This window comes from Tursiops truncatus, chromosome 16 (genome assembly GCF_011762595.2).
Source record: "Tursiops truncatus isolate mTurTru1 chromosome 16, mTurTru1.mat.Y, whole genome shotgun sequence".
NCBI lineage: Eukaryota > Metazoa > Chordata > Mammalia > Artiodactyla > Delphinidae > Tursiops > Tursiops truncatus.
Window position 1 is genome coordinate 53,967,320 of NC_047049.1, and position 27,079 is coordinate 53,994,398.

The following is a 27,079-nucleotide window of genomic DNA, read 5'->3' on the forward strand; positions in this document are numbered from 1 at the left end:
CCAGCCCCCAACCTCCCCCTCCCGGCCTCTGAGTCTTGGATTTCACAACTGTACAATGAACAGGCCACCTCCAAGGCCCCATACAATCTCTCCAATTTTCTCCCTCCCCACTTCTGGCCCCCAGCTCGTTGTCTTAGAAGACGCAGCAGAGTCAATGTCGGTTTCACACGCTGGCTTCTCCCCCTTGTCTCCCTGCCTTCTACTTTGGAAGCTCCCTCTGGCCTCCCGACTGCCTCTACCCTTTATCGGCTCAGCCTGGAGGGCGGGAGGGTGACACGGAGGTGTCCTCCTGACTGCTGAGGCACAGATCCTGCTGAGGAATGCTCCCCCCACCCCGAGGGCTGAGGAGAGCTGTTGTGTTCAGGGGGCCCGGGGAGGCTGGGGCCTGGCTGTGGGCCTGGACACTTGTCTAGAATTGAACCTGACAGGATGTGGGCCACCTGGCGGGGTGGCCAGAAAATTGGCCTGGAGCCAGGGTCCTGGGTTCTAGCTTTGGTCTCTCCCTTGATTCACTGTGTGCCCTGGGTAGTCATGGCCCCCTCAGCCTCAGTTTCCTCAACTGGTAAGATGAAATCGTTGTTGCAGAGAAGTAGTTTTTATTAATAATCTGGAACTCCCTTTTCTTCGAGGAAAATCTTATGTCCTCTCCTGATGCATTGATAGAAACCAGATGGAAGCAAAGTCACTCAGCTTTTTGTGAAGGCTGAGGGTCTGGGGCCCTGCCCACACAACTGGTCTGACCCCAGGGAGCCCTGGGGTAGACGACCCGGACCGTGTGGTCTCCAGACATGTTGTAATGATGGAGCTGAAGGAGACTCCTGCAACATTTTCAGGGCTGAAAGTGCTGGGGCTCCGTACCCCGACTGGATGGGTGAGGCCGGGGAGGTCCAGGAGAATAACCCACTGCTGCCCCTGGCCCCCTGCACTTGGTCTGGGGCACACAGTCTGGAGGGGCGTCTGGGAGTCAAGAGAAGGCTCTCTCCACCCACGTGTCTCCCTGGCTCTGCAGGGAATGTTCCGGTTTGTTTGGGCCCAGTCCTGCTTACTTGCTCCCTGGGGCCTCCTTTTGCAGAGGCACCAAGCTTCCTTCTCCCCACCCCCACCCGGCTTGATGGAATGCAGAGGGGAGAACAGCCCAGGCTGAGGCAATGTCTTGAATTATTTTGCAAACACGTTGGGTTCAGCAAAGCCCCACATACATCTTGTCCCCAGCACCCTCTCCCTGGATGTGTGAGCCCATATGTTCCTGGGCAAATGTGCTCCGTCTGCTCGGGCTGCATTTGCAATTAGCTCATCAGGATGCTGTTCTCTAATAGCTCTTTGATGTCCAACGAGCCTCCTAAGCCTGTGTGTTTCCTTTCCTTTGAAGCAGGACATCGTGTTTTGCCAGAAGTCAATGAAACGCCATAGTAGAACAGAACGGTTTAATTCCCTCCTCCGATACAGGGCTGAGGGAGTTCAAACGGACTTCCGCCCACGCCTGCTCCCCGCATCGGCCTGTCAGATGCCCACCTCAGAGGCCTGGTGGAGGCCGCGACCCCTGGAGGCTGGACCTTCCGAGGAGGCTCTGACCACCTTCACCAGGTAATAGCCCAAACCACCTGGCAGCCTTGGCCCACCCTTGAGCCTTGGGGCTCCTTCCCTGACTGCACGTCGATTTGCCCATGACCCTGACTCCTTGGTTGTCTCTCACCTTGATTGGCTATTTCCTCTGATATGGACCAGGCATGGGGCTCTGGCCTGGCCCGTGTTCCCCTCTCAGGCTCTGGTGCCCTCTGCACTCCAGTTGGGCTACTTTTGGCTTCAGAACTCCTGTCTCAGCCCTGACAGCGTTTGGTGACCTCACGTATTAAGTGTCTAAGGGAACGTGCCCCCAGGGCCGGCTGGGGCCTCAGAGTCAGGCCTGACCCCAAGCGGCCTGGTCTTCCCGTGCTGGTTCTCGTCCGGGTGTGAGCACCTGTGTCTCACATGCTGAGTCCATCTGCTGCTGCGGGAACTTCAGAGTCCTGCAAACTTCCCTTCCTTGGTGTTCTGGGAGTTGCTAAGGGTGCGGTTCCTTCCTGCATTTTTTGACGCAACCATCACTGCTGCTCACTAGGCCTGCTCACCGAGCCTTCACTGGGGACCTCCAGCCATACCAGTGCCTGCTGGACTGGGCCGGACCAGTTCTCCTGGCAGAGTGCTGCTTCCTCGTAGCTGGACATGCCCAAACCCGATGCCGGGAGCTGTCCTGGGACCCCCAGAAGACATCCCGGTCCCCCTTATTATCTGCTGCCTGGTTCAGAGCTGGGAGGTTTGGACACAGACCCCTGCACGTTCCTTGTGAAATTAGAAGAAGCACATTCCCTGCCTGGGCGTCATATGGGCTGAGGGGTAGAGAGTTCCATGCAGGGGATTTGAATCCCAGTGAGTTATTCATTCATTGATTAATTCACTCACCAAAACTTGGTTGAGCTCCTATTAGGTGCCTCACCCCGTCTGCCCTCATGGAGCTTATACTCTAGTGGTGGGTACACCCCATTGCACAAATACACAGGAGGTGTTTATTACTGGACAGGAGAGAGCAAAGCTAGGATGAAAATATGACCGGGAGCGACCAGAGGCCAGTGTAGGTAGCGTGGTCAAGAACTTCTTTGAGGAAGTGACATTTAAACTGAGACTTAGATGACGAATAAGAGCCAGCCATGCAAAGCTCCAGAGGGAGAGCGTTTCCAGAAGAGGAAGGAACGGTGCAGAGGCCGGGGCCGAGGATAAGTCTGGTAGGTTCAGGATCAGAATAGGGCTGGTGTGGCTGAAGCATGGTGAGTGAGAGGGGCAAACAAGATGGGAGATGGTGTGGAGAACTTGGGGGCTGCCAATCACAGACTAGGATGAGAGGTCAGATTTGATTCCAGTGGGAAGGAAAATCCTAGGAGGGCTTGATGACCAGAGAGACTGGGTCAGATACAACCAGGGCATTATCATTTCACTTCTTGAAGTCTGTTTTCTCATCTGTAAAATGGGCATAATAATATCTCCTCCATAGGGTGGAATAATGAATGAGGAGAGAGTAGAAGAATAAAACTAGATCATGAATTATGTGCTGAGATGAATTGTAACAACTGAAGGTAACTCTTCTTTTTCAGTTTCCAGGAAACCAGGATGAAAACAGAACAGGTTACTTAGTGGTAGGAATCACCCAGCTCAACAGGGGAGACCATTTCTAGCCCTAAGTTTAGAAAGGCATTTACCCCTGAAGGCTTAGATGCCCTATCCCTTATTTTCTACATCATTCCTACGCTCCTGAGACATCCTGATTATCTTTGGCCACTGGTTGGTTTAGGACGGACCTGGGGAGATGGAAATAGGACCCAGGCTACTCCTGGCTTAGCTGTAAACTGCAGACTTACATAGATTTGGAATAGCTGCCAGTGAGCTACTGCCCTCAGCTTTCTCTCCCATGGTCTGTGCCCTGGTCAGGGGCTGGTAAGAGGGCCTGGGAACTATCCAGAGCGTCTGGACTGAACCTGGCTCCAGGCACTGGTGTTTACTTCCTCCGGGTTTTCTTATTTGAAACCCACGACTTGTAAATAATCTATGGGTTGTTGGTAAAGATGGAGCAACTTATGATGGTGCAGAGTCGCCGTTGGATGGTAGTCTGACTCCTGCCATGGTTTACCCTTTATGAGCTGTATGATTGGGGAAGATCACGTTGACCTCCTGGGCTACAGTGTCCCAGTCTGGCACACAGGATCGGGGTCTCTTTCGGGAGGGCTGTCGTGAAATCACAGCTAATGCCCCATCAGGCCTGGCCATGACAGAGCTCTACACCCCATTCTTTTTATTCACGAATGTAGCTGCAGTTGCAGAACCACAGCCAAATTGTGAATTAGTGATACACAGCCTTGTTGGTTCCAAGGATAATCAACTGTTGAATAAGTCTAGATCTTGGCCGGCCAGGTGATGTTTGAGGTAACTGGCAAACGGCTTGAAAAAATGAATGGCTTTAAGGCAACTCCAGACAGCCTTCCCAGGTCCTCCCAGCAGAAGCAGAGGCGGTGGAAGCCCATCCCTATATCTGTGGCTGGGAACCGGGCAGGGAGCCCAGGGGGCAGACACGTGGTTGACTCCTCTCCAGGCCACTTACAGCTGAGGGCACGGGGCCCAGCACAAGTAGATGCTCAACATTCAAACATGAGTCTGTTTACTGCTAGATTCCAATGGTTTTAAGCAAGGCGTGGCTGGGCCTTTAAAAATAAACAAATCAAACGTGCCAATATGCTTTGACAATCTCCTCATTCATGCCTTTTGCTTGGTCCTCTTCTACTGGACCCACTGCTTAGATACTGTCCTTTACTTGCACCCCCTAACACATTCATAGACACTCATACACGTTCTCGCACCCTCGCTCACACGCACCCACACACACCCCGCAAGTGTACTCAGAGAACAGCGCTGCAGAGGGACTAAGGGCTCCGTTCGAGCACCTGGAGTTTGATCCTGGTTCTAGCACGCCATTGCTATGGGACCCGGGGCAAGTAACTTAACCCCTTTGAGTCCCGTCTGCAAAATGAAGAGAAAAATAACATGTGTAACTCCTGTTGCCAAGAAAGGCATGTAAAGCGGTCGGCGTGGCACCTGGCAGGTAGGAAGTCCTCAGTAAACGCTAGCTATTCATCCTGCAGTGTCCCCACGTGCACTTACACACCAGCACTCGAGAAAAAGCACATCGAAACACGCAGCGAAGAATCGGGGCTTTTCGCCTCTGTGAGCCACTGGGCCAGGAGACAACCAGGGTCTGGGCCCGGTTGTGGGCGGAGGGTGCTGGGCCTCGCTCTTGGTCTCGGGTCGGGGTATGGCCTGCTGGGGCCGTGCTGGGCAGGGAGTAGCAAAGGTTTCTATCTGGGAAGAAACGGATGGGAGCCAACAATGGCCTCTCATCCTCTTGTCAGAAGGCTGTGGAATTAAAGCCAGCTGGCTTTTGTCTCTATCAAGTGGTCTTTTATATGGAGAGATAACAAAGGACAATTAATATAGCAACTGGAGCAACCTTTGATGCCCTGGTAATTTCTCTGCCTTACAATTATCGAACAATCAGGGTTTTCCAGGCTCCCAATTAAATCACAGTCGGAAACAGAGACTGGCAGAAAGTGGACATTGCAGCTAGAGGCCACACTGACCCAAGGAAGGACAGAGATCTGGGACTCCAAGGGAATGCCTGGGGTGGGCGTGGTGGCAGAAAGAAGGGTCTGGGTTGAAAAATGAGCCTCCCACCTGGGTGGCAGCTGGACCAGCCTGGGAGAAGAGCAGATGCCATTGCTGATGGAAGGCCTGGGAGGGAGCATCTGGCCCCCGACGCTGGCACACACCTCGGAAAAGCAGGCTCTTGGCACGCCTGCTTGCCCAGGCTGGCACACCCTGGGATCAGGAGCCGGCCCTGTGCTCCATCTGGGGGAATTGGCATTAGCGGAGGCTGGTCCTCTAACTCACAGAGGGGTCGCCTCTGTGCTCACGCAGGCACCAGCCTATTGCACCTCTGAGCTTCCTCCAAGGGCAAAGCACTCGATGATTCAGGTTTAAGTAGCATCAGAGAGAAAGGTCGGTTCTCCCCGAGAAGGCCAGTTCCCTGCCTGGAGCACCCATCGTGATGGGCCCTCCCCAGCTGCTCTGCATCAGGACAGCTGTTCAGGCTGCTCGCAGCTAGGTGCACCTGCCCTGGCTTCAGTCCCCCATTTTGGAAACTGGTCCTCAAAGTTCTCCTCTTCCTCATTCATTGTTAATGTAACCTCTACTGATTCAGCCCCTCTGGGGCGCCGGGCTAGGAACACCACTCACGTTCCCTTATGTGAGCCCTACAACCACCCTTATGAAGTACTTGCTATTGTGTCTGCCTTACGGAAGAGAGAATAGTTTTCCCTGAGGGAACATTACTTACCTACAGCTCTGTTGCTCATAAATGGCACAAACAGACCTATATCTACCTGACTTCAAAGATATAGCCTTAACCACTGGACCACACGGCCTCCCCTTGATTGTTGCAAAATAGACAGGAGCCAAGCTGGCGGCCCAAAGCACAGGCAGCTCACACAGCAGGAAGGGTGTTTGCAATGCTGCCCCTGGCCTGGCCACTGCTGTCACCATGCCATCCCTTGAGAAACCTTTAACTATGCCTGTGTCTTTGTGTCACCTGCTTTATGCTCAGAGTCCTGAGTGGGACCATCCTGTTGGCCAATTCTCAACCCCATTCTCCTGTCCTGGAAGCTGAGAAAAGAAATGTCCACTTCCTGGACAATATGAGGGATTTTGACCCCCTGCACCCCACATACTTTGGGCCTCTCTCAAATAGAAATCGGGTTTGGAGGCTGGGAACCAAAAAGAAAAAGTACATTTGTCTAGTTCAGATTCCTAAGAAACGTCATCCCCATCCCCACCCCTTAACACATGGGAAACATGCTGGAATTGATTTGGGATATCTGTGGTCTTGTAGGGGGAGGTGGAAGCACATGCCACATAGCCTCCATCTGAGATCCCATCTTCCTACTTTCCTTTATGGATGGAGATGTTGGGGCCCAGAGAGGTTAATATACCTGCAGGAGGTCACACAGCTGCTTAGTGACATTATAATTATAAATAAAAATTCCGCCCATGTATACCAGCTTGGGGTGGCTGGTCTGAATCAGTGAATGTTGTATGAAAGGACTTTTCCTCTTTTCCTCCATCCCTTTCTCTCTGTTTATGTTAACTAGCAAGCCCTACGATAAATGCTCTGGGGATACAGGTAAGTACGAAACCTGATCTCTGAGCTCAGGGAGCTATCCAAGGACTCCCAGGATTCAGGAAGGGTGAGCAGAGGGTGCCAAGAGCAAGCTCTGCTGGTTTAGACAATGACTTGGGTCTCCTCATCCTCTTGCTTGAGGCCAGGGGACGTCTGAGCTATAAGAAGGCCTCATAAAGTTGTAAGGAAGAATGACGGCAATTTCTCAAGGCTGATTAGGGACAGAGTTGCTGGCAGAAGGTCCATGGGGTGGCACATGGCGCACCTTTGGGCCATGCTGGGGATACGCCAGTCCTTGTCCCACAGAGAAGATCTCTGTTTCCTTGTCTGTGAAGTGAAGACCATGGTCAGACTTCTTTTACAGTGTTTTTTCATGAGGATTAAGTGGTATATGGTGATTAGAGAGCTTTGTAAACGGTGAAGTGCGTGCACACTTGTTACTAACACTTTGTGAAGCTGGAGGTCCAAGGATGCCAGCTCCTCTGAGACTGATAGAAGTTTGGAGGCCCTGGGGCTCTGAGAAGGCCTGGATTTTAACTCCAAATCTGCCTGGTTTTGCTGCTGTAAGGCAAGAACCTAGAGGAAAGCAAGTGGCAGCACGGAGCCATGGAAGAGCCTCAGATGGGAGCCTGTGATCTGGGCCTCATCCCGGGCTGCCTGGCTATGGAACCTTGGACCAATCTCTGCTGATTCTTGGGTCTCAGTTTCCTCAACTGTAAAATGAGGCAAAGGTGGAGGGACCACAGGGATGGGTGAAACAATAGAGTAGTCAAGAGCTCAGGGTCTGAGCTGAGGCCTGAGCTCCAATCCCAGCGTCACCACATGTGAGACATGCAAGTTGCTTGACCTCCTCCTTCTCCCTCCTGGACCTCAGTTTCCTTATCTTTATAATGGTGTAATAACAGCATGTCTCCCACGAGGTTACTGTAAGCGTCCAAAGGGCCAGTATGTGGCAAATGCTGAGGATGGTTCCAGTGGTGAGTGCCGAACCCCCAAGCAGTTTTGCCGCTGCCACAGAATTCTTCTTCTTCAGACATGCTCTTGTTCTATGGATAGGGATGGAATGTTCTACGGGGGAGCAAAGTGCCCTAGAATAGATGAGCCAGGACGCGGCGCCCAGGGGAGGGTGACAGTGGGGGGTAAACTGCAGCAGCTTGTTTACTTGGCATTAGCCCACTGACAGCCCGCCTCCCTCGAAAGCCAGACAGAGCCTCTAAACTTATCCACCTTCGGAGGACGTTGGGAGGCTCACGCTTATATTTCTGAATGCCTTCCTCCTGGGGAAGCCCCCGGCAGCCTCCATGCCAAAGCTGCTCCTGGGGATTAGGGGTGAGTGACGGCCCAGCACTGTGGGGGTTAATGGCTCCTGGTCGATGTGGGGTGGGGTGCACGCTCGCTGATGCAGAGACAGAGGTGAAGGGTACTTTATTACGATGTATGACTGGTTCCTCGGCTGCTTCATCATCTGCCCGTGCGCACGCAGAAGCCAGTAAGCGATTCGCTCTATTTTGCCCCTGAGTGTGCCTCCCGAGGAGGGACATTATTGATTTTTAACACCAGACACATAAACTCGAAGCTATTCCCTGTATTCTTTGGTCCCCGGCGGTACCCTGGTGGACAAAGTTGGCCGTTTCAGGCATCAGACACACGCAGCAGAACCAGGTGGTCATCACCTTGCCAGCATGAGGTGGAGGAACCTTGGTGCTCTCTGAGCTGGTCCTGCTGAGTGACGTGCCAGCCCTCCGGACCCGCCCTCATCCCAGTCCACCGCCATTCCTGAGCTTGTGGGGAATGGACTGCTGAGTGACTGAAGGAAGTGAGGTCCAGGTCCGGGAGAGAGGGTGTCGGTTCTGGGGAGTAGAAGTGAGCACTGGACGTGATTCTGACCTCTGAGACGGGACAGCTCTAGGGCTGTGGTCATCACCTTATCTCCTCCAAGCCCACAGTTTACATCTGTAAAGTGAGAGTTAAATGGCCACTGTGTGTGAACCCATAGAAGATGGATGGACAAGCTTCCTGGGTATTAACCATGGCTCTCACCATGACCCAGGGCATCTGTAGTGTGTGTGTTAACACGCTACAGCATCGAGCATCCCTGGGCTATCAGGCTGGGTGGAGACTTCCCTAGCTGCAGGCCTATCTGCTCATTTTCCAGGTGGGAAAACTGAGGCCCAGGGAAGGTGAGTTACAATGAATCTTCTTGTTTCCTGTCTCAATCTCCATCCACCCTCAGGTCAAACACCCAAAATGTTTTCTTCTATTTTCTTATCTGCTTTGTAAAGTGTCTAAATATATTTCGCTTTTATAATTAGAAAAAAAAAAAAACTGTTACAATAATGCAAATCCATTGCCATTTTTTTCTTTTCAAGAAAAGGCAGAAAAGTAAATGTCTCAAGGACATTTGAAGAAGGCACAAAGTTTGGCAAATATCACTTACATCAAGCTTATGATCTATATGATTTTAAAGAAATTTTAGTGATCTTTTCCCGTGGTCTGCAGAAGAAACCAAAACTCCTCAAAACCCAACGTCCAAAGCCTCTTCCTGTCTGTTCTTAACCACCCATTTCCCAATCCCATCTGTACTCACACATTCTCTGCTCAAAGCAGCCCCCTGCCTGCTTCCTCTCCCTCCAACCCCACATGCCATTCTTCCAGCTCCCAGCTACTACCTCTGAACTTCCTTCCTTTAATTAAAAAAGAAAACATTTTTTTTTTCAGCAATAAAGTCATTCCCTCATCTCACTCACAAAGTCTAGAGGTGCGCAGGGGTTTAATGATGGAGTCAAGGGCCAGGCTCTCTTTCTGCTCCAACATCCTCAGCATGCTGCATGTATGCCCTTATATTTATTGCTTCATGGTCGCAAAATTGCTGCCACAGCCCCAAGCATCAGCTCTGTGCTCAAGGCAAAAAAGGGAGAAGGGCAGCACTAGCAAATCTCTCTGTCGTCAAAAAATGAAAGCTTGGGCTTCCCTGGTGGCGCAGTGGTTGAGAGTCCGCCTGCCGATGCAGGGGACACGGGTTCGTGCCCCGGTCCGGGAAGATCCCACATGCCGTGGAGCGGCTGGGCCCGCGAGCCGTGGCCGCTGAGCCTGCACGTCCGGAGCCTGTGCTCCGCAACGGGAGAGGCCACAATAGTGAGAGGCCCGCATACCACAAAGAAAAAAAAAAAAAAAAAAGCTTTCCCAGAAGCCCCAAGCTGACTTTCTGAGATGTCCCGTTGGCTGGAACTCATCATGTGACCACTTCTAGTTGCAAGGTAGTCTGGGAAAGTAAACATCAGCCAGAAGGGAATATCAATACTTGATGGGTCCAGACAAACCATGATTCATCTCTAGGGGTAGGGCACACTGTCATTCTGAACAAGATCGAAGTTTTGATAGCAAAGAAGTGGAAAATGGCTTTTGGGGAGGCGTTTTCTGGTGACTTCCCGGGCACCGTGTTTTGTGACTGAAAGCCTTGATGTTCTTCATCTTACCCGCATCCACATGGGTAATTCTATCTAATGACCCACCAAGCCATTTGATTCTCAATTTATCATGAGAGCCTGATACTTCCCGGGTCAATCTCCTGAGTTCCAAAGCCCTCATCCAGCCTCGGCCATAGGCACCCACTCCTCCTTGCCCACTGCAGGGCAGCCTCCACATCCGGATCCCTCATCCCTAGTCTTATTCTCTGACTTCAACCTCCCATCTCTCCAGATCTTTTCACCCTCCTGTTTTTATTTTATATTAGTTAGTTAGCTTGACTCTCTCCAGCCCTCCTATCCTCCAGCCCAGAGTTGCAAATTCTTTCTTAAAGGGTCAGATAGTATTTTAGGCTTTGTGGACTATACAGTCTCTGTTGTAACTACTCAACTCTGCCCTTGTAACACAAAAGCAGCCAGAGATGCTGCATAAAGAATGGACATGGTTGCGTCTAATAAAACTTTATTTACCAAGCAGGCAGTGGGTTGGGTTTGGCCTCAGGACATGGTTTTCTGATCCTTTCCTTCACTGGGCTCTCACCTAGACTCCTTGGAATATTGCTTCCACCCTTCTCTTCAGGCCCCTTGGTATCTTTAATCCCATACTATTCATTGTGATATAGCCGATCTTTAATGAGAGTTCTGGGTGTCAAGTTCTAGGCTAATTGCTTTATCTACGAGGTGGAAAACATTAATCCCATTTGCCTGATGGGGCTCAGAGTTGCACTGTAGAGAGTGCGCTCCAGACCCCCACCATAGAACAACACTCTCCCCTGCTCCTTCCCCCACGGGTGGCCTCCTCCTGCCAGATGTGACAGGGCCTGCAGAAGTCCTTAGGCTGCTGTGAACTGATGGAGCGCTCTAGACGTTCACCTGAGCCTCTGGACCCCTCCATGTTCATGGCCCAGTCTCAGCTGAACCCTCTGCAAAGCCAGCCATCTTTACTCGACTCAACCCCTCCGTACCCTACTTACGACCACGCTTTGCCCTCTCCTATCTCCGTCATCATACCTCCGATGTCACTGAGGACGTGGAAGCCACCATGCAAAAATATTTGCTCGGCTTCTGGCCTCCCACCCCTCCTTCTCGTTTCTGTGTCGGACCCCCTTCCTGCCCTTCTCAGAGGAGGTCTCCTGATCAGGTCTTAACCTCCCGTGCATCACGGAGCCCACCTTTCCCTGCCTCCTCAGGGACCTTGCTTTGTTAATTATGCCTGGTTTCTTGAGAAGTCCTTCACCACTATCTGTAATCCTATCCCGTCTCCCTTCTCTTAAAGCAACAAACAAACATAAAAAAAAAACAGCCCTCTCGTCAGCCTGCCCTCTAGACACTGCTCCTTTTGTCTCCTTCCTTTCACAGCCTAGTGTCCAGACATAACAAGAGCCTCCCCTCATGATCTCCACTCTCTCATCTCCCATTAACCCTTCAACCTGCTGAAATCATGTGTTCCCTCTCTGTACTCCCCTGAAATTGCTCCCACTGAGGTCACCACATGACCTCCTAATCGCCAAGTGCCATGGGCTTTTCAGTGCCCCACCTTGCCTGACCCCTCTATGGCATCTGACCTTGCACAGCATTTCTTGTTTCTTGAGACCGCCTCCTCCCTGGCCCTTCTCCCCAGTTCTCCCTCCTGCCTCCCTCCCTCCGTGCTCATCCTCAGTGTCTTTTGCTGGTTCCCCTTCCCGAGCCTTTTGCATTAGCTTAACGCTCTCATGGGCTCTGCCCCTGGCACACCTCCTCTCTGGGTGAGTCTGACAGTTCTCTTGGCCTCAATGATCACTCACATCTGGTTATCTGCCCAATGGCTCTCTCTAGCGCAGTTCTCCCTGCTGAGCTTCAGACCTAAATATCTGAAGGCTTCTAGAAAGTTCCAGCTGGATCAACGTGCCAACACTGAAGGTATGATCTCTTCCTCGCAATCCTGCTCCTCCTGGAAACCTTATTTCCCCAATGGCCACAATATCAATTCAGTCATACAAGCCAAGAGTCAAAAGCTAGCCTAAGCTTGTGTCTGTCTCTCAGTGCCCACATCAGATTGGCTGCCAGATTCCGTTGATTCTGCCTTTTTTGTCTCTGCAAATCCAATCTATCCCTTCCTCTTCAACTCTTCTGTTTACATGTCTCTTGGGAATAATCTAATTGTTTGACTCAAGTGTCTACATGTGGGCTGCTGGCAACAATCATTCCTCTGCGTGGCTTCCATTCCTCATGGTTGCTGGCTTCCAAGGCAGCAAGATGCTCCCCACGGCTCAGGATTCCTTCATTTGGGGTTAGTCGGCCCCTTTTCTCAACCTCTGGCCCAAACAACTGACTCACTTCAGGACCTGGATTGCCCACGAACCCTCCCTGCACTCTCCCACACCACTCTGACTGCTGTTGCATGGAAAAAACCCAAGCTCACTCAAGAACTTCCTAACTTTTCATTTTGGACTTTGATGAATTAGTTCAATATGAAATGGGTCACTGCACACATGGTAAACCATTCAGATATTACAGATACAAATAGACAAAGAACTCTTCTTCTCAGAAATATCTGACACCCCTGTTCTCCTTGGCAGGGGCAATGACTGTTACCACTTCTATGGTTTTTCAGAAATGCTACTTTTGTTCACATGCACAGATGTGTTTCCAGCCTGCATTATCGAGCACCAGAGCCACATGTGACTATTTAAATTTAGATCGATATAAGTTAAAATTAAAATTAGATATTCAGCTCCACAATCACACTGGCTGCACGTCCAACATCACTAGCTGAATGTGGCTCCCTACTGGACAGTGCAGATGTAGAACATTTCCAACAGCACAGAAATTTCTAGTGGATGGCGTCTAGTTGATACAGTGCTGTGCACCTTGATTTTGTAAAAAAAAAAAAAAGAATTTTATCTTAAAGATAATGCCTCCACCTCATTCCTTATCATTATTGCATATCATTAGTTGTTTAACCAAGTTCCCTAGTGATGGACATTTAGGTTGTTTTCAGGCTTTTGCTGTTACAAACAACTTTACCACAGACTTTAGTTATATATGTATTTATGTCCATGCACGAGTGTGTCTACAGGATACAGTTCTACAAGTAGATTTACAGGTTCAAAATGTAGGTAATTTTTAAAATATTTATTGGAAAATTTTCCTCACATGACAATTACTCCATAACAGTGGGACACACACCTATTTCCACATGACTTCTTCAACGACACACATTATTGAGTTTTTCCATTTTCTATTTAATAGGTGAAACATTATACCACATTATTATTTTACTTTCCATGTTTAAAAGTATGAGGGATTATAAGTCATTTATATATGAATGTTTTTCTCTGAAATGCCCTTGCCCTTTCTTTACATTGGATTGTTGTTGTTTTTCTTATTGATTTACAAGATCTCTTTACATATATTAGCCCATTGTCAGATGGCCTGCTATTCTTGTAATCTGGGTTTGTCTCCACTTCTCTTCCTTACCAGGAAGAATTGTTTCATGCTAATGTGACTAATGTTATCAGTATTTTAATGGCTTCTGAATTTTGTGTCTTAGAAAGGCCTTCTTTAATGTTATGAAAGGTACTCTTATATTTTCCTTTACTTATTTTATCGCTTAATTTTTTTTTCTTTCCTATTTGATCAATGTGGAGTTAATTTTAGTGTAAGGAGTGAGATAGAGATCCACATTAGTTTTCCAGCTGGTTAGCCTCAAATTATTTATTGAGTGATGCTTCTTCTAATGAACTAAAATGTCAACTTTACTATAGTATATGAGTTGCAGGAACTTCTCTGTATCTTGGTTACCAGATTTGTAAATGAAAATAATAATTTAGGGTTGTTGAAAGGGCTAATGAGATAATTATGAGTATGTAGAACAGCGCCTGGCACAGAGTAGGTTCTCAATAAATGCTATCATTACTGATATTCCCTCCAGATATATATGTCTATTTCTGGACCTTCTATTCTATTCATTTAGTCTGTGTACCGTTCAGGATTTGAAATTGCAAACAAAGAAACCTACTCTGCCAACTGGAGCAGAAAAGGGATTTATTAAGATCTCTTGGGGGACTCTCCAGGGAGGCCAGAGAATCAGACCTGGTGGCTGTGCAGCCAGGAAGCTGGCCTCCCTGGAGGACTGTTCTGGGGAACACACCATTGCTGCTGCCACCTCTGGGCACAAATCTGAAGCCCTCCCTGATGGCACTTGGGGGCGAGGGTGGTCATCAGGAGCCCCCACCCCCTGCTTCTCCCACCCACAAGCCTGGTGTCTCCACCACCTCCCCCATCAACTCAGATCACGTGTGGCACCTGCTTTCCTATTACCCTCTCCTAATCCAGGTCTCATGTGGGATCACCTGGCAGAGTCTAGGTCATACGCCTGGGTGCTAGCTGTTGGGACTTTTGGATCACACTAATAGATCAATTTAGGGGGACGTGGAATCTTTACAGCAGGTCTCTTCTAATCCGAGAACAAGGTGCGTTTTCATTTATTGAAATCTAATTTTATGTCTTTCAGTAGAGTTTGATAATTTTTTTTTCCTATAGATTAGGCTCATTTTGTATACAGCATATTTTTAGGTTTTTCAAATCTTTTTATTACTGTAAATGGGCTCTTTTCTTCATTTAATTTTCTAATTGGTTATTTTATATAGGAAAGCTATTTATTTTTAAATATACTGATTCTTACTAAAATCTTCTAGTGTTTTTTGCACTTTTTTAAAAATCTGGGATTTTCTCCTTGTTTTAAAAGTGTCTAATCAGATGACCAATAACTGATGATCATTTTGTATGGTCCTTTCAATGCTCTGCCTCCTAATTCTTTCTCTTCTTTATTTGCATTGGCTAGTAGGTCAAAACAATGTTTAATATTAGTCATGACAATAGGTGTATCAGCTTACAATAACTCTGCATAGCAAACCACTCAAAGTTCAGTTGAAAATAATAATTTATCCTTGTTCGTATATCTGTAGGTCAATTGAGGGGGGCTGATCCAAGCTGGGCTTGACTGGGTTTGGCTCCAGACTGCAAGTGGGTCCAGGTCCGCTCTGTGTATCTTTCATCTTCCTTGACCAGCTAGCAAACTATGGCATCCTTTTCTATGATGATGATGGAATGCAAAAGTGGTGAATAGAAATACATGATGCTGCTTACATCAGTCCTCAGAATTGGCACTCTGTCGTTTCTGCCCACTTCCCACCAAACAAAACATGTCACATGACCAAACCAAACCTCAGTGGGGTGGGAAAGATACCCTGTCTTTAGGAGGAGAAACTGCAAAATCACATGGCTAATGACATAGACACAGGGAGGGATGAAGACTTGCACGATGAGCAAATTACAGTGGCATTCTTTGCTTCTTCCTGACCCTAATGGAACGGATTCTAGTGGTTTGCCATCAGAAATGACTGAATTTTGGCTTGAGTTGTGATATATATATATATATATATATATATATATATATATATACACACACACACACACACACACACACACACACACATACGACATGTATATATAACTACAGGTATAGGTAAATACAGGTACAGATATATATATATATATACATACACACATATATATAAGTATATATGTGTAAAAATTCATATTAAGGAAGTTCCATATTTTTCTATTTAATGAAGAGTTTTTAATCAGGAATCAAAGTTGAATTTTTTATCACCTACTTTCCCAGAATATATGGAGAATGACATGGTTTTCTTATTGATATTTGATATTGTGAATTATATTAATTGATTCCTTCATAGAAAACCATCCTTGCATCAGGGAATAGACTCAATGTAGTGGTCGTATATTACCCTTTAAAAATATATTTGTGTTCTCCTTGATCATATTTTATTTAGCGTTTTGCATTTACGTTGTGTTAAAGATAGGACTATAGTTTTTTGGTGGTGGCGTTCTTTGTTTCTGGATTTTGTTTTCACCATTATACTGGATTCTTAGATTCACTTGAAAGTCCTTTTCCCCCTTCCCACAATGCTCAGGGGCACTTTAAAAAGCATTGCTGTGATCTACTTCTTGAACTTGTAATGGATTTTACCTGTGAAGCTGTCTGGGTCTAGTACTTTAATGAATAGTGGCTTTTGACAACATTCTCAGTTTCTTCTCTGGTAATTGGATTATTCAGATTTCCTATCTTTTCTGAGGTTAGTTTTCATCATTTATATTTCTAGAAAATCACCCATTTGTCCATGTGTTCAAATCTATTTTCAAAACTGAGTAATGCTGTAATTCTTTTAATTTCCTCTATATATGGTCATTTCCCCATTTTCATTTCTAAATATATGTATTTGCACTTTTTTCTTGATTCATTTAGCTAGTGATTTATCTATTTTATTTCTTCACAATATCAAAGCAGACACAGGTTCAAGATCCAGTTCTGGCTCTGACTCCCTCTAAGACCTGTGTGTACACTGCCCTCTTAAAACCTCAGGGCAGTGTCCAGACTCCTGATCTCAGCATACAGACCTTTCATCTGGCCCTTGGCTTTGGCCTTGATGAACTCCCTGACGATTTCTCCACACTCCAGGGCTTTCTACGGCCTCCAGACCTACGGACGTGCTGCTCCTGGTGCCTGAAACGCCTTTCTGTCCTTTGTCTCAACTCCACTCAGCAAACTCCTACTCATCCGTGTGGACTTAGCCCTGAGGCCCCTTCTCCTAGAAACTTGGGTTTCCAATGCCCAGTCTTGGTAGGGTCCTCCACCTGTGGGTTCTCATCCCAGTCTGGCCAGCCTCTCCTGATCCCAGAGCACGTCTGCTTGCTCGTCTGACTTACCCACTAGAATGTGAGAGCTCTGGAAGCAGAGGCCTGCAGTCTCCATCACTGTATCCCCAGTTCCCAGCACAGGGCTTGGCAAAGAGTCGGCAGGCAGGCAGCGTTTGTGGAAGAAAGACAGGAAGGCTGTAGATACACACAAACTATATAACAAACACATCCGGGGATTCTCACAGGGATTTTCCCTGTTGGCATACTCTCTGCTCCCAGCCCTCCTGGGAACAGCTGAAATCCAGGGCTGTAATTCTCACACCAGTTATATTGAAATATTCAATGTCTAGAGAACAGCGTTTGTTCAGCACTCAGCTTAGGGGCTGTCAGCACCCCTGCTTACATGCTTCCATGTTTCCGATGCTGCATTTGTCAGCTCCAGCTCACATGCCTGGCTGATATGTGGGGAGCCTTGCTTGCTGCTATAGCAGACTTTCCTGATGGACCCCTGGGGCTGCTGCACTGCCTGGCCTTTCATTAAATCCAATACATATTTTTCAAACACGTATTTTGCGCCCGGCTCTCTGCTGTGATGTGGTGTCCTCTCTGCTGAAGGGACGACAGAAACATCGAAGTGAGAGAGGAGTGGGCTGGAGGACAGAGAGTAAGGATGGGGAAAGAGGTGGATGTGGCTGCAGAGAGCAGTCAGGACGGGACCTGGCCCCAGGCCTTCTGCTTCGCTCATCTGGAGCTAATCCTCAATCCCTGGTCTTCATGGTTGTTTCCCCGCATCTCTTCTTCTTTTTCTTTTTTTTTTTGGCCGTGCCGCATGACTTGCAGGATCTCAGTTCCCAGACCAGGTATTGAACCCAGGCCACGGCAGTGAAAGCCCAGAATCCTAATCACTAGGCCACCAGGGAACTCCCTCTCTGCATCTCTTCTGATGGGCGATGGCCAGGCCTTACTGATCGCTCAATATTATGCATATTGCTCCTTCCCCTCAAGCCACAGAGGGCAAGTTGGCCTTTAGCTTAAGAGAAATGGAGAAGCATCAAAAGGTTCTCGGCAGGGAGTAAGATGATCAGATTCGGGTTTAGAAAGATCACGCTGGCTGCCAATGGAGCATGGGTCGGAGGAAGCATGGGAGGCAGGAAGACCACGGGAGGCTATTCCAGTCTTCTCGAGGAAAGATACTGGCGGCCCGCAGCATGGTGGGGCTGCAGAAACGGAGAAGGGGGTGGATTCAAAGGGCGTCTGGGATGGACTTCCCATTTCTCATGGGTAGTGAGTGCAGAGGGAGAGGAAGAGAGATGCATCAAGGCAGGTGCTGGAAGGGGTTTGGGTAGGGGACTGACCCCCACAGAGAAAAGGAACACTTGAGTGAAGAGGTTTCGGAAGAACACTGGGCACCTCCAAGGATGCTTGCCTGCCTTGCTTTTTGTTAAAGCCACAGCTACCAAATGCATAGTGATTTAGTGATTTTCCTAGATACTGGGGAAGATAAAGGGGATATCCTTCCCATATCTGAGTTATGAATGTTCTATCTTCTATGCTGTGGCTCCATTGAGGCCAGGGCCATTTGCGAGCAAAGAACCTCAATTTCCTTTGCACTGTGACTCAACTGCATCTACTGAGTCCCTCCTGGTGACTGGGTTAGGCAGCCTCCTTACTCTCGATCACCCCATTAGTAAACTCCCCTGGGGGTTTCACACTCTGTGATACGTAGAGAGATGTACACAGAGAGAGTGCCCTGAGATCACAGAGGACAGTGTATCCAGACCTGGCGGAGAGGAGGAAGGCTTTATAGAGCTCTTGATGTATGAGTAGGAGTTTGCCAAGGAGATCGGAGATGAAGAGCATACCAGGAGGGTGAAAAGCAGGTAGAGGCGTGGAGTGGGGACTAGAGAACACGGAGAAGTTGGAAAGGGAAAGGCTGGAGATGAAATTGAAACCACAGGCTGTGGAAAGGTCCTAAAGGGCCTAGAATGCCACGCTTCAGAGGTGGAACTTACCCTTGAAGCATAAATAGGCTTCCTTTTGTATGTCATCATCATCGGATTGATAGTGGTTGCCTGGAGCATGTGTTAAGAAAGATTCTGAGGTGGAGTCGGGGGGAAAGAAGGACATGATTACTAGTGATGCCTGCTTGGCTGCAGGAGTGGAGCTGGCAGTCTGAGTGTAGGGATTTGCCATCTCTGCTGTGAGAGATGAAGAGCCACTGAAGGAAAGTAAAGGGTGGGGCTGAGGAGCGAGGGCTAAGAATGTGCGCTGGAGACAATCAGCTGGAAGCTCTGGGGAGCACAAGCTGCTAGGAGGCCAGACTAAGGCCACGGTGCCAATGAGCCAGCAGTGAGTTTAAAAATATCTGAGGAACGAATGAACTACCAGGTGTCTGCAAGGCAAAGGATAGACCTTATTGTAGCTGCTTCTGTAATGAGGGCGTGCAGGAGGAATAAAGAATTTCAGCACAAACACTGTCGGTCTCCCCCTCCCTTTCAGCAAAAATACCCGGGGTAACAAAAGCCGCATACACGCGCGCACACACACACACACACACACACACACACACACACATAAAGCAATGACCCCACGGAGGGGCACTTGCTACCTCCCCTTCTCTGCTCCCTATGAAGTCAGTGCATAATTACCGGAAAGCATTTTTGACTGAATTTTAGATGAGCATTTTGACAAAATATAATATTGGAAACAATCTTTATCAAACATTCATGTGTCGTGTGAGAGATGAAGCCCAGAATCCATAATTCATACGGCGTGTGTATTACCAAGTGTGCATGAGAGGCTGAATGTCAATGAGGCAGCCTGAACAATATTTTCTGCCAGACGCAGGCTTTCATCATTTACATTATTCACTAGGTTTTCCAGAACAGTAAATCTTAAATATATATTTGTGTTGGGAAGACCTCGTGTGCATGTCTGTGTACACACAGAGGGACGCATACCCGTTTGGGCACAGAACCGGCGGATGCGCGTTCCAGCTGGAGGGGCACGCAACGACAGCAGGGAGGCTCGGCGCGCAGAGTTCCTTCTGGAGGACAGCCCACGTCACCATGGACTCCACGGCTCGCTGCACAGCCATTAAATCTGCCCACCCTGTTGTCTCCCTCTTCAGACCCATCCAGCGTCTCCTCTGGAACCCTAAAAGAAAACAGGACCCGGAGTAGGGGCATTGCCCTAAGTACCTAAGAGCAGAGCTACATCTGCTGGACTAGTCGGGCAGAAATTGTCCACATCTCCAAAGCTCAAGATGAGAATGAATGATGCTTAAGTCATCATTAAAGCTTCAACAACAGCTTCAAAGTTGGGGGGATAGTCTCTGCTTCTATACCTTAGAGACAGGGAGCGCCATCTTTCTGGAGTTTGCCCCGATCTGTCTCCTAAGAGTCCGAAGCTCAAAGGTCCTCCCTTGATTGAGGTGAAATTTGTATTATAATTATTGCCCACTGTAGCTGAGCTGACCCATGCAATCCTACAGAACAAGGATGCTTCTCGGAGCACACGCAGCCCTTCAGAGCTCTGAGTGTGGCATCAGGTCCCTGGAGCCTCCTCTTTCCTGGCCTTTGTTCCTTTGGCTTCTCCTCTCCCGGCTTGCGTGGTGGGTGCAGAGGAGCACCACCCAGATTCCCCACAGGACCCAATTGCTTGTTCTCCCGCTGCCAGGAGTGTTGCCTGTCAATGGCTCACACTGCCTTCCGGAGATGTTGGGTCTCCCTCATCCAGCCAAGGCCCTGTGGGTCCCGCATCAGAGGAGCTACAAGCAATAATTTCCCAGATGACCTCCGGTCCAAGAGGCAATCCTGCTGATGGTTCCAGAATCCTAAATAGTGCCTGGATTAGTCCAGGTAAAGTGCTCCTCCCCTTGACCTAAAAAGAAAAGCGCCGTGAGTTTTCCATCTGTCTCCTTTCTCAGGACTAAAGGGACCATTCCTTTGGCTTCACAGGATGTGAAGTCAAATACTTAACCTAGTGAAGGCTAAGGTTAATTATTGGAAAAGAAAGAAAAAAAATCCTTCTCAGGAATTGTCCTGGGCCGAAGGGATTGGCTGGCCTAAGATTTTGCCCCTCCCCGGGGGCAGTCACAGCCAATGACTGGTAGAAGCACCTCTGAAAAGTCATTCCCAACTCTAGAGCTGCCGTGGGGTGGCTGAGGCCCTGTTGCAAACGCATTGCAGCTCAACCCCCCCCCGCCCCCCCCCCCACCCCCCCGCCCAGTCGTGATTTCCTCAGTCCCCACAGGAGTTGATCCGAGGACGCGCCCCAGTAAACTTCCCGCATGCCAAGCTTCATGGCAGACTCTCTGGGACCCTGACCAAAGACAAATGAAACAGGGAGTGGGCTGAGGAAGTGGACTCCAGATGGGATCGTGGCACTGGATCCCCCACTGGCCAACGGGCAATGAAGACCCCATTGTTAATGGTGGGTGCAGGACTGAGAGCTCCTGCCTGTGCAGTTGTTAGACTTTTCCTGCTGGAGAAACTGGGTTGGGATGCTGGTGGAAGGGAATGCAGGGCAGGGTGCCTATTTCAGGAGGTTGAGAGGCTCGGGGAAATTAGTAATTATAAGGACAGTGGAATTGTATGGCTCTTGCTGAATTCAACCGATGGATTGGAAACAAACAAACAAACAATGAAAGTCTGTAGTTGATTGATGACCAGTTGAAGGCAGGGAGTGAAAGCCAGTGGGCTTCCTTGGCTACATATAAAGAGAGATTCACTTCTCCAGCAGCTGGAGAGAAGAGAAAGCTGAGGCTCAGGACCCAGACTTAATCCTAAGGGTGGAGCTCAGAGAAGACTACATTCTGAATCCTCACCCAGCGTAAGTTGGTGATGCCAAGATCAGGGCCCTGATTTGGAAGGAGCAGAACTGTGAGGCTTGGGGTCAATGAACTTGAGAACTTTGAAACCCCAGACCCACTGAGCCCACGTCCCACCATTAAAGTCTAGTGCCACCCCTCCCTTGCTTGAAGATGATGTAGAGGTTTCCACCTCACATGACAACATCTGTCCACTCAGGAGGTATCCTATTCCCCTCCTGGACGTTGGACCAACCAGCAAGTCACTACACAAACTCCCAGGGAAGTGGGGGACCTTCTAGGGGAGGAAAGGAAGTTGGGACCCAAGGACGTGTGGGACCCACCATGCGTACTGGCAAGGGGTGTACACGTGGCAAACTGAGGCTGCTACGGATGGAGCATAAAGCTGGATGAGTGAGTTTATCAATACGGAAGACTCTCCCCTGATACAAGATTTCATACCCTGACAAGGACCCTGGGAAATGATGCTAACATGCTGCTTGGGAAGCTCTTGGAAGCTTGGAAGAAGACATGGCCCACACTATGTGCAGTAGAAATGCCAGAATTACCGTGGCAGATGGCAGGAGAGGGAATCAAAAAATTCTGAGGAGTGTGTGGAGAGGATGTTATACTTAAGGCTGGAAACCCCACCAACTGACTGTTCCACAGAATGGCCTGGATTATACGCCATTCATCAAAGCAGTGGGAGATGTGCTGGTGAGGAGGTCCAGCATCAGGGAGGAGTTCAGTGAGGGTGTGGTCTGCAGACCAGGCATGGCCATAGGAGATATTGTTACAGACCTGCTCTCCCTGCCACCAACTGGGATCCCAGGAAAGAACAGAGGCCGGGAGGTGGGGCTTCTCTGTTGGAAGCAGGGTGGACACGATGATTGCTGTGACCAGTAAGGTCAGAATGGCAGACGGGTGTGCCCAACCTGCAGATTTATGGGTGTGGCTGGAGATCAAGGTGTCCCTAAGGCAGGGTGACCAACTGTGCTGGTGTATTCAGGACTGAGGGGGTTCCTGGGAACAGGTCTTTCACTGCTAAAACCAAGAAAATCCCACTCAAACCGAGATGAGTACGTCACCCTCCCCTCGGGGTAGAAGAAGCTAACAGAGGCATCGCTCAAATCTACAAAATCAAAAGAATTCAAAGATGAATGATCAGTAGGCTAAAAGCTGTCCCCGTTAAAGACAAAAACAAAAACCCTATGATCCCTTGCCCAGTTTCTGGATCTGAGACGATTTTCAGGCTGGGAACCCACTGACTGAAGGAGGGGCTAGGTGTCCATAAGGAAGGACTCTGCATCACCATGGAGACTGGGTTCAGTGGTGACTATCCTAGTCCTTGGGGATTTATATACTGAGGAATGACAAATACTCAAAGTTGACATTGATAAACAGTGACTCAAAGTCATCGTGGTCACCACTGGAGTGGGTGCTTGTGGGGTCAGGTTATAAATACACTCCTGGAACAGATCTGACTCATGCGGATATACAGCGTTCGCTGAGCCACTCTGGGGACATTTCCCCGGTCCTTAAATGCATAGTGATAATGGATATACCTGGCAGCTGGCAGATCCCTTGCATTGGTTCCTCGGATTATGGGGTACAAGGCATCCTAGTGGGAAAGCCTGAGCGGAAGCCTCTGAAACTTCTCCACCCCACCCTCAGTTAAGATGGAAAGGGAAATGGCAGGGATTAGTGCCACCTTTAAGGTCCTAAAGAATGCAGGGGTGGTGGTCCCCATCATTTTATTTTTTTTTATTTTTTTTTTTTTGATTACAAGAATGTCCTTCATTAATACATTATTCAAATTTCTCCATGGCATTCAAATTATAGTTTAAAACCCAATAAACAAGAACCCACTTAAGCATGGGATCAAATTCTACCAAGAAATGAGGAATTACATAAAGCCTATTCAGCCCTAAATATTTAGTTTAAGACAATGAGTAGAGAGGAATACACTTCATCTAAAGCACACCATTTAAACAGTTCTATAAAATAACGTTACTTAAGATTAATCTGTGGTGCATCACATGATTCCAACCATTCAGTTAAAAAGCATTAATGGGTGCCAGCATCCCCAACAGCTTGGAGCCTACAGAGTTGATTACTTTGGCCGTAACTTTCCAAGTAACGAACACTGCCTTTCAGTATTACAAACATAAATATTTCTTAGTACTGGAATTCCAATGTATTTTGGTGTTCCTGAGGCTGCCTACAAATGAAAAGGCATCCAAGTCAGGTGCATTATACACCTAATATACCTCAAAATTTCAGTGCCTAACATGTGAAATCATTTTCTACCATTTAACAGTGTGCCTTGCAGTAAATTCTAGTAGATTTTTACTTTTAGGATTTTATTATAACTTTGGGAAATTAGTGGTAAAACATATGGTTTAAAAAACACTATGTGGCTGCACTTAAATTCACATAAAAATAGCATTTTTACAACCATATTGAAATTTAATCCTTTTACACAGGTTAACAAAATGTATCACAAGAAAAACTAAACATTGGGTTTAACAAAAGCAATACTTTTGAAAGTGGAACGACGAAAAACTTCTTTCAAATTTTTTACAAATGGTCACCTCTGGGTCAATTTACCACACTAGGGGAAGAAAGTTTGTTAAAATATAGTTGTGCTCAACTGAGCCACTTATCTGCACTACAGTATAGTACTTGAAATCACTCCTAAGGTCAAGATTTAAAACCATTTTAAGAGACAAGACCCTAAGTGTTTTACAGCCACCTCAGTAAGAGGCGCTTTCCCTTCCCCAAACAGTCAAAGCTTAATTAAAAGATTGACTATACATAAGTTTGTTTCCTCATCATATCTTCAGTTCAAAATACTATTATCATTGGTAATACGGTCTATATCTTGTCTGATCTGGATGATGTGGTCCAGGAAGTGGGGTTTGAGAAGGCGGACCCTGCATTCGTGGAGGAGGAGGCGGCCCTCTCGGTGCAGGCCATATACCAGGACTCATTCCCCCTGGCTGTGTAAATGGAGGGCTCAGAGTTCCTTGATCTTCAGTGAACTGGGGTAAAGAGTTAGGATTATAATGGTGAGGAGGGGGTGCAGTTACAGGTGGACCACCATGTTGGGGGGGGGAGGTCCTGGAGGAGGATGATTCATATAAGGTGGCATCTGGGCCATAATATGTCCAGGGGGAGGGGTGATTGGTGGTGGAGCAGAGGTCATTGGTGGAGGTGGAGCTTGGCTATACACCAGGTGAGGAGTACCTGCGGCCTGGGGAGGATGTGGCATTGGATGGCTTATTGGTGGTGGAGGAGGTGGGGGTGGTGCGTAATGTTGCTGTGGAGGCATAATATGATGAGGGTGTGAGACCACTGGTTGACCCTGATATTCAGGATGATGGTGAGCAGGTGCTGGGGCAGGAGGTGGTGGTTCTCTAGCACCTGAATTTGAGTCATCCTGAATAGGGACAGTTATTAAATTGCTGTGTTTTCTTGTTGAAATACGAAAGGTTTCCTGACTGACCGAGCGAGGTGGAGGTGGAGCCATGGACAATTCTGCTGGAGGAGCACGAATATCCTCATGTGGCTGATTATAGTGCTCGTGGGGCACATGCTGCAAAGGAGGTGGTGGCATCATGATGTGCTGCTTTGGCGGAATATGGCTCATATGGTGCTTGTCTGGCGGCATTATAAAACGATCGGGGATTTCAGCTGGTGGTGGGGCAATAGGAGGATGAACATTTTCAAGTGAAGCACGGGTAACAGGTTTTCCAGCTCTCATATGGCGGTGGTTGATATGAGCCTGTAAGTCTCTCTGGGACAAGTAGGTTCTCTTGCACCCTTGAACAATGCTACACATGAAGAGAGAACCTCGTGTACACTGCTCAATTCGCTGCACAGGATCACTACAGCCTGGACACATCTTATCTCCCTTTTTCTCGTGTAAAATAGCACAGTCATAGCAAAAAACATGCTTGCATGGAATCATTCGCCCATAGATTTTAATAGGCAATCCACATTTGTCACAGAAATGAACTGGTGTATCATCCTTTTCACCTAAGATGTTTATCTGAAAGTCCCAAAAAAGGTGTCCAGGAAATCTTCGCTGATTTCCAAACAGTTCGCCCCCTTTACAGTCATACCGTTCTTCTTCATTATAATCAAATCCTTCTTCATCACCAGCTGGAGCCTTTGCAGGCATCCTGTTTATAGTCCTTGGAGTTCGAGGTGAAGCTTTGGCTTTGTTCCCTTGTTTGGAGATGAGCTTTATAGGAATTCGTCTTCGAACATCAAGACCACCCAATGATCCAGAACTATTAGTGCCTTGTAACTCATTGTCAGTGTGATCCATGATTCGGCTCCCCCATCATTTTATCATTTAATTCACATAAATGAGATGGATCTTGGAGGATGAGGGTGAACCACATGTCTGACCAAGCAGTAGCCCTGATTGCAGCTGCCGTGATTCTGCTAGAGCAGATAAAGACAGCTCCGGGTACATGGTGTGTGCTCACTGATGACACCAGGAAGGAGGGCCAGGCAATTCACATTCTCACGGAGGCGGAAAAGCAGACACATTTATGGTCTTTCACCAGGGGTAGTTAACTCTTTTATCCTCTATCAGCATAGAGTCCCAAAGGTCTAGAACCGTCTAGACAATCTGTGGAACATCTCATTGGTCTGTGGAATTGATGACACCGAGTCAATAAACCTGGCTAAACAAGAAGTTGCAAGGATGTTGAAGACCTTGGTGAGACATGTGCTCCAGAGAATGGGAGATCAGCCTACAGAGATTTAGGGAGCCACCTCTTCAGTGATGTTTTTAGGGGTTGGTGTTCTGGGCTGTGCTAGGACATCCCTTCCAAAGTAAAGGACAAATTATTACATCTTAAATCCTCCACCAATAAGAAGGAAGTATAACACCTAGTGGGCCCATTTGGGTTCTGGAGGCAGCATATGCCGCACTTGGGAAAGCTGTTCCAAACCGTGTATCAAGTGACATGGAAGACCCCTAACTTTGTGGGAAAGATTCCTGCAGCAGGTCCAGGTTGCTGTGCAAGCAGCCCTGCTGTGTGAGCCACAAGGCTGGGTCGACTCCATGGTATTACAGGTATCTGTGATGGGAAAAGAAGCTGTGTGGAGCTTATAGTAAGCTCCAAAAGGAAAATTACTGCACAGGCCCCTAGGGTTCCGGAACAAGGCCATGCCACCTGCAGTGGAGAATTGTAGCTCTTAGCATGCTACTGGGCATTGGTACAGATGGAGCCTTGACCATGAGACATCAAGTGACCATGAAGCCAAACGTGTTCAGCATAAACGGGGTTCACGCAGAGCCACCAAGTCGTAAGACTGGTGTAATGTGGA

General features: G+C 48.2%; 1 long non-coding RNA gene and 1 pseudogene across 4 annotated transcripts in view; one reads left to right on the forward strand and one right to left on the reverse strand.

Moving 5' to 3' along the window:
* Positions 1 to 27,079, forward strand: part of LOC109550135 (uncharacterized) — a 226,181-nt gene that overhangs the window by 179,104 nt on the left and 19,998 nt on the right. For all 4 annotated transcript variants that reach the window (XR_004522651.2, XR_004522650.2, XR_004522654.2 and 1 more), the window contains exon 3: positions 1,447 to 1,584. This is a non-coding gene — a long non-coding RNA (uncharacterized lncRNA). The remainder of the gene's footprint in view (positions 1 to 1,446; positions 1,585 to 27,079) is intronic.
* On the reverse strand, positions 23,492 to 26,092 carry LOC109550134 (E3 ubiquitin-protein ligase Hakai pseudogene; annotated as a pseudogene).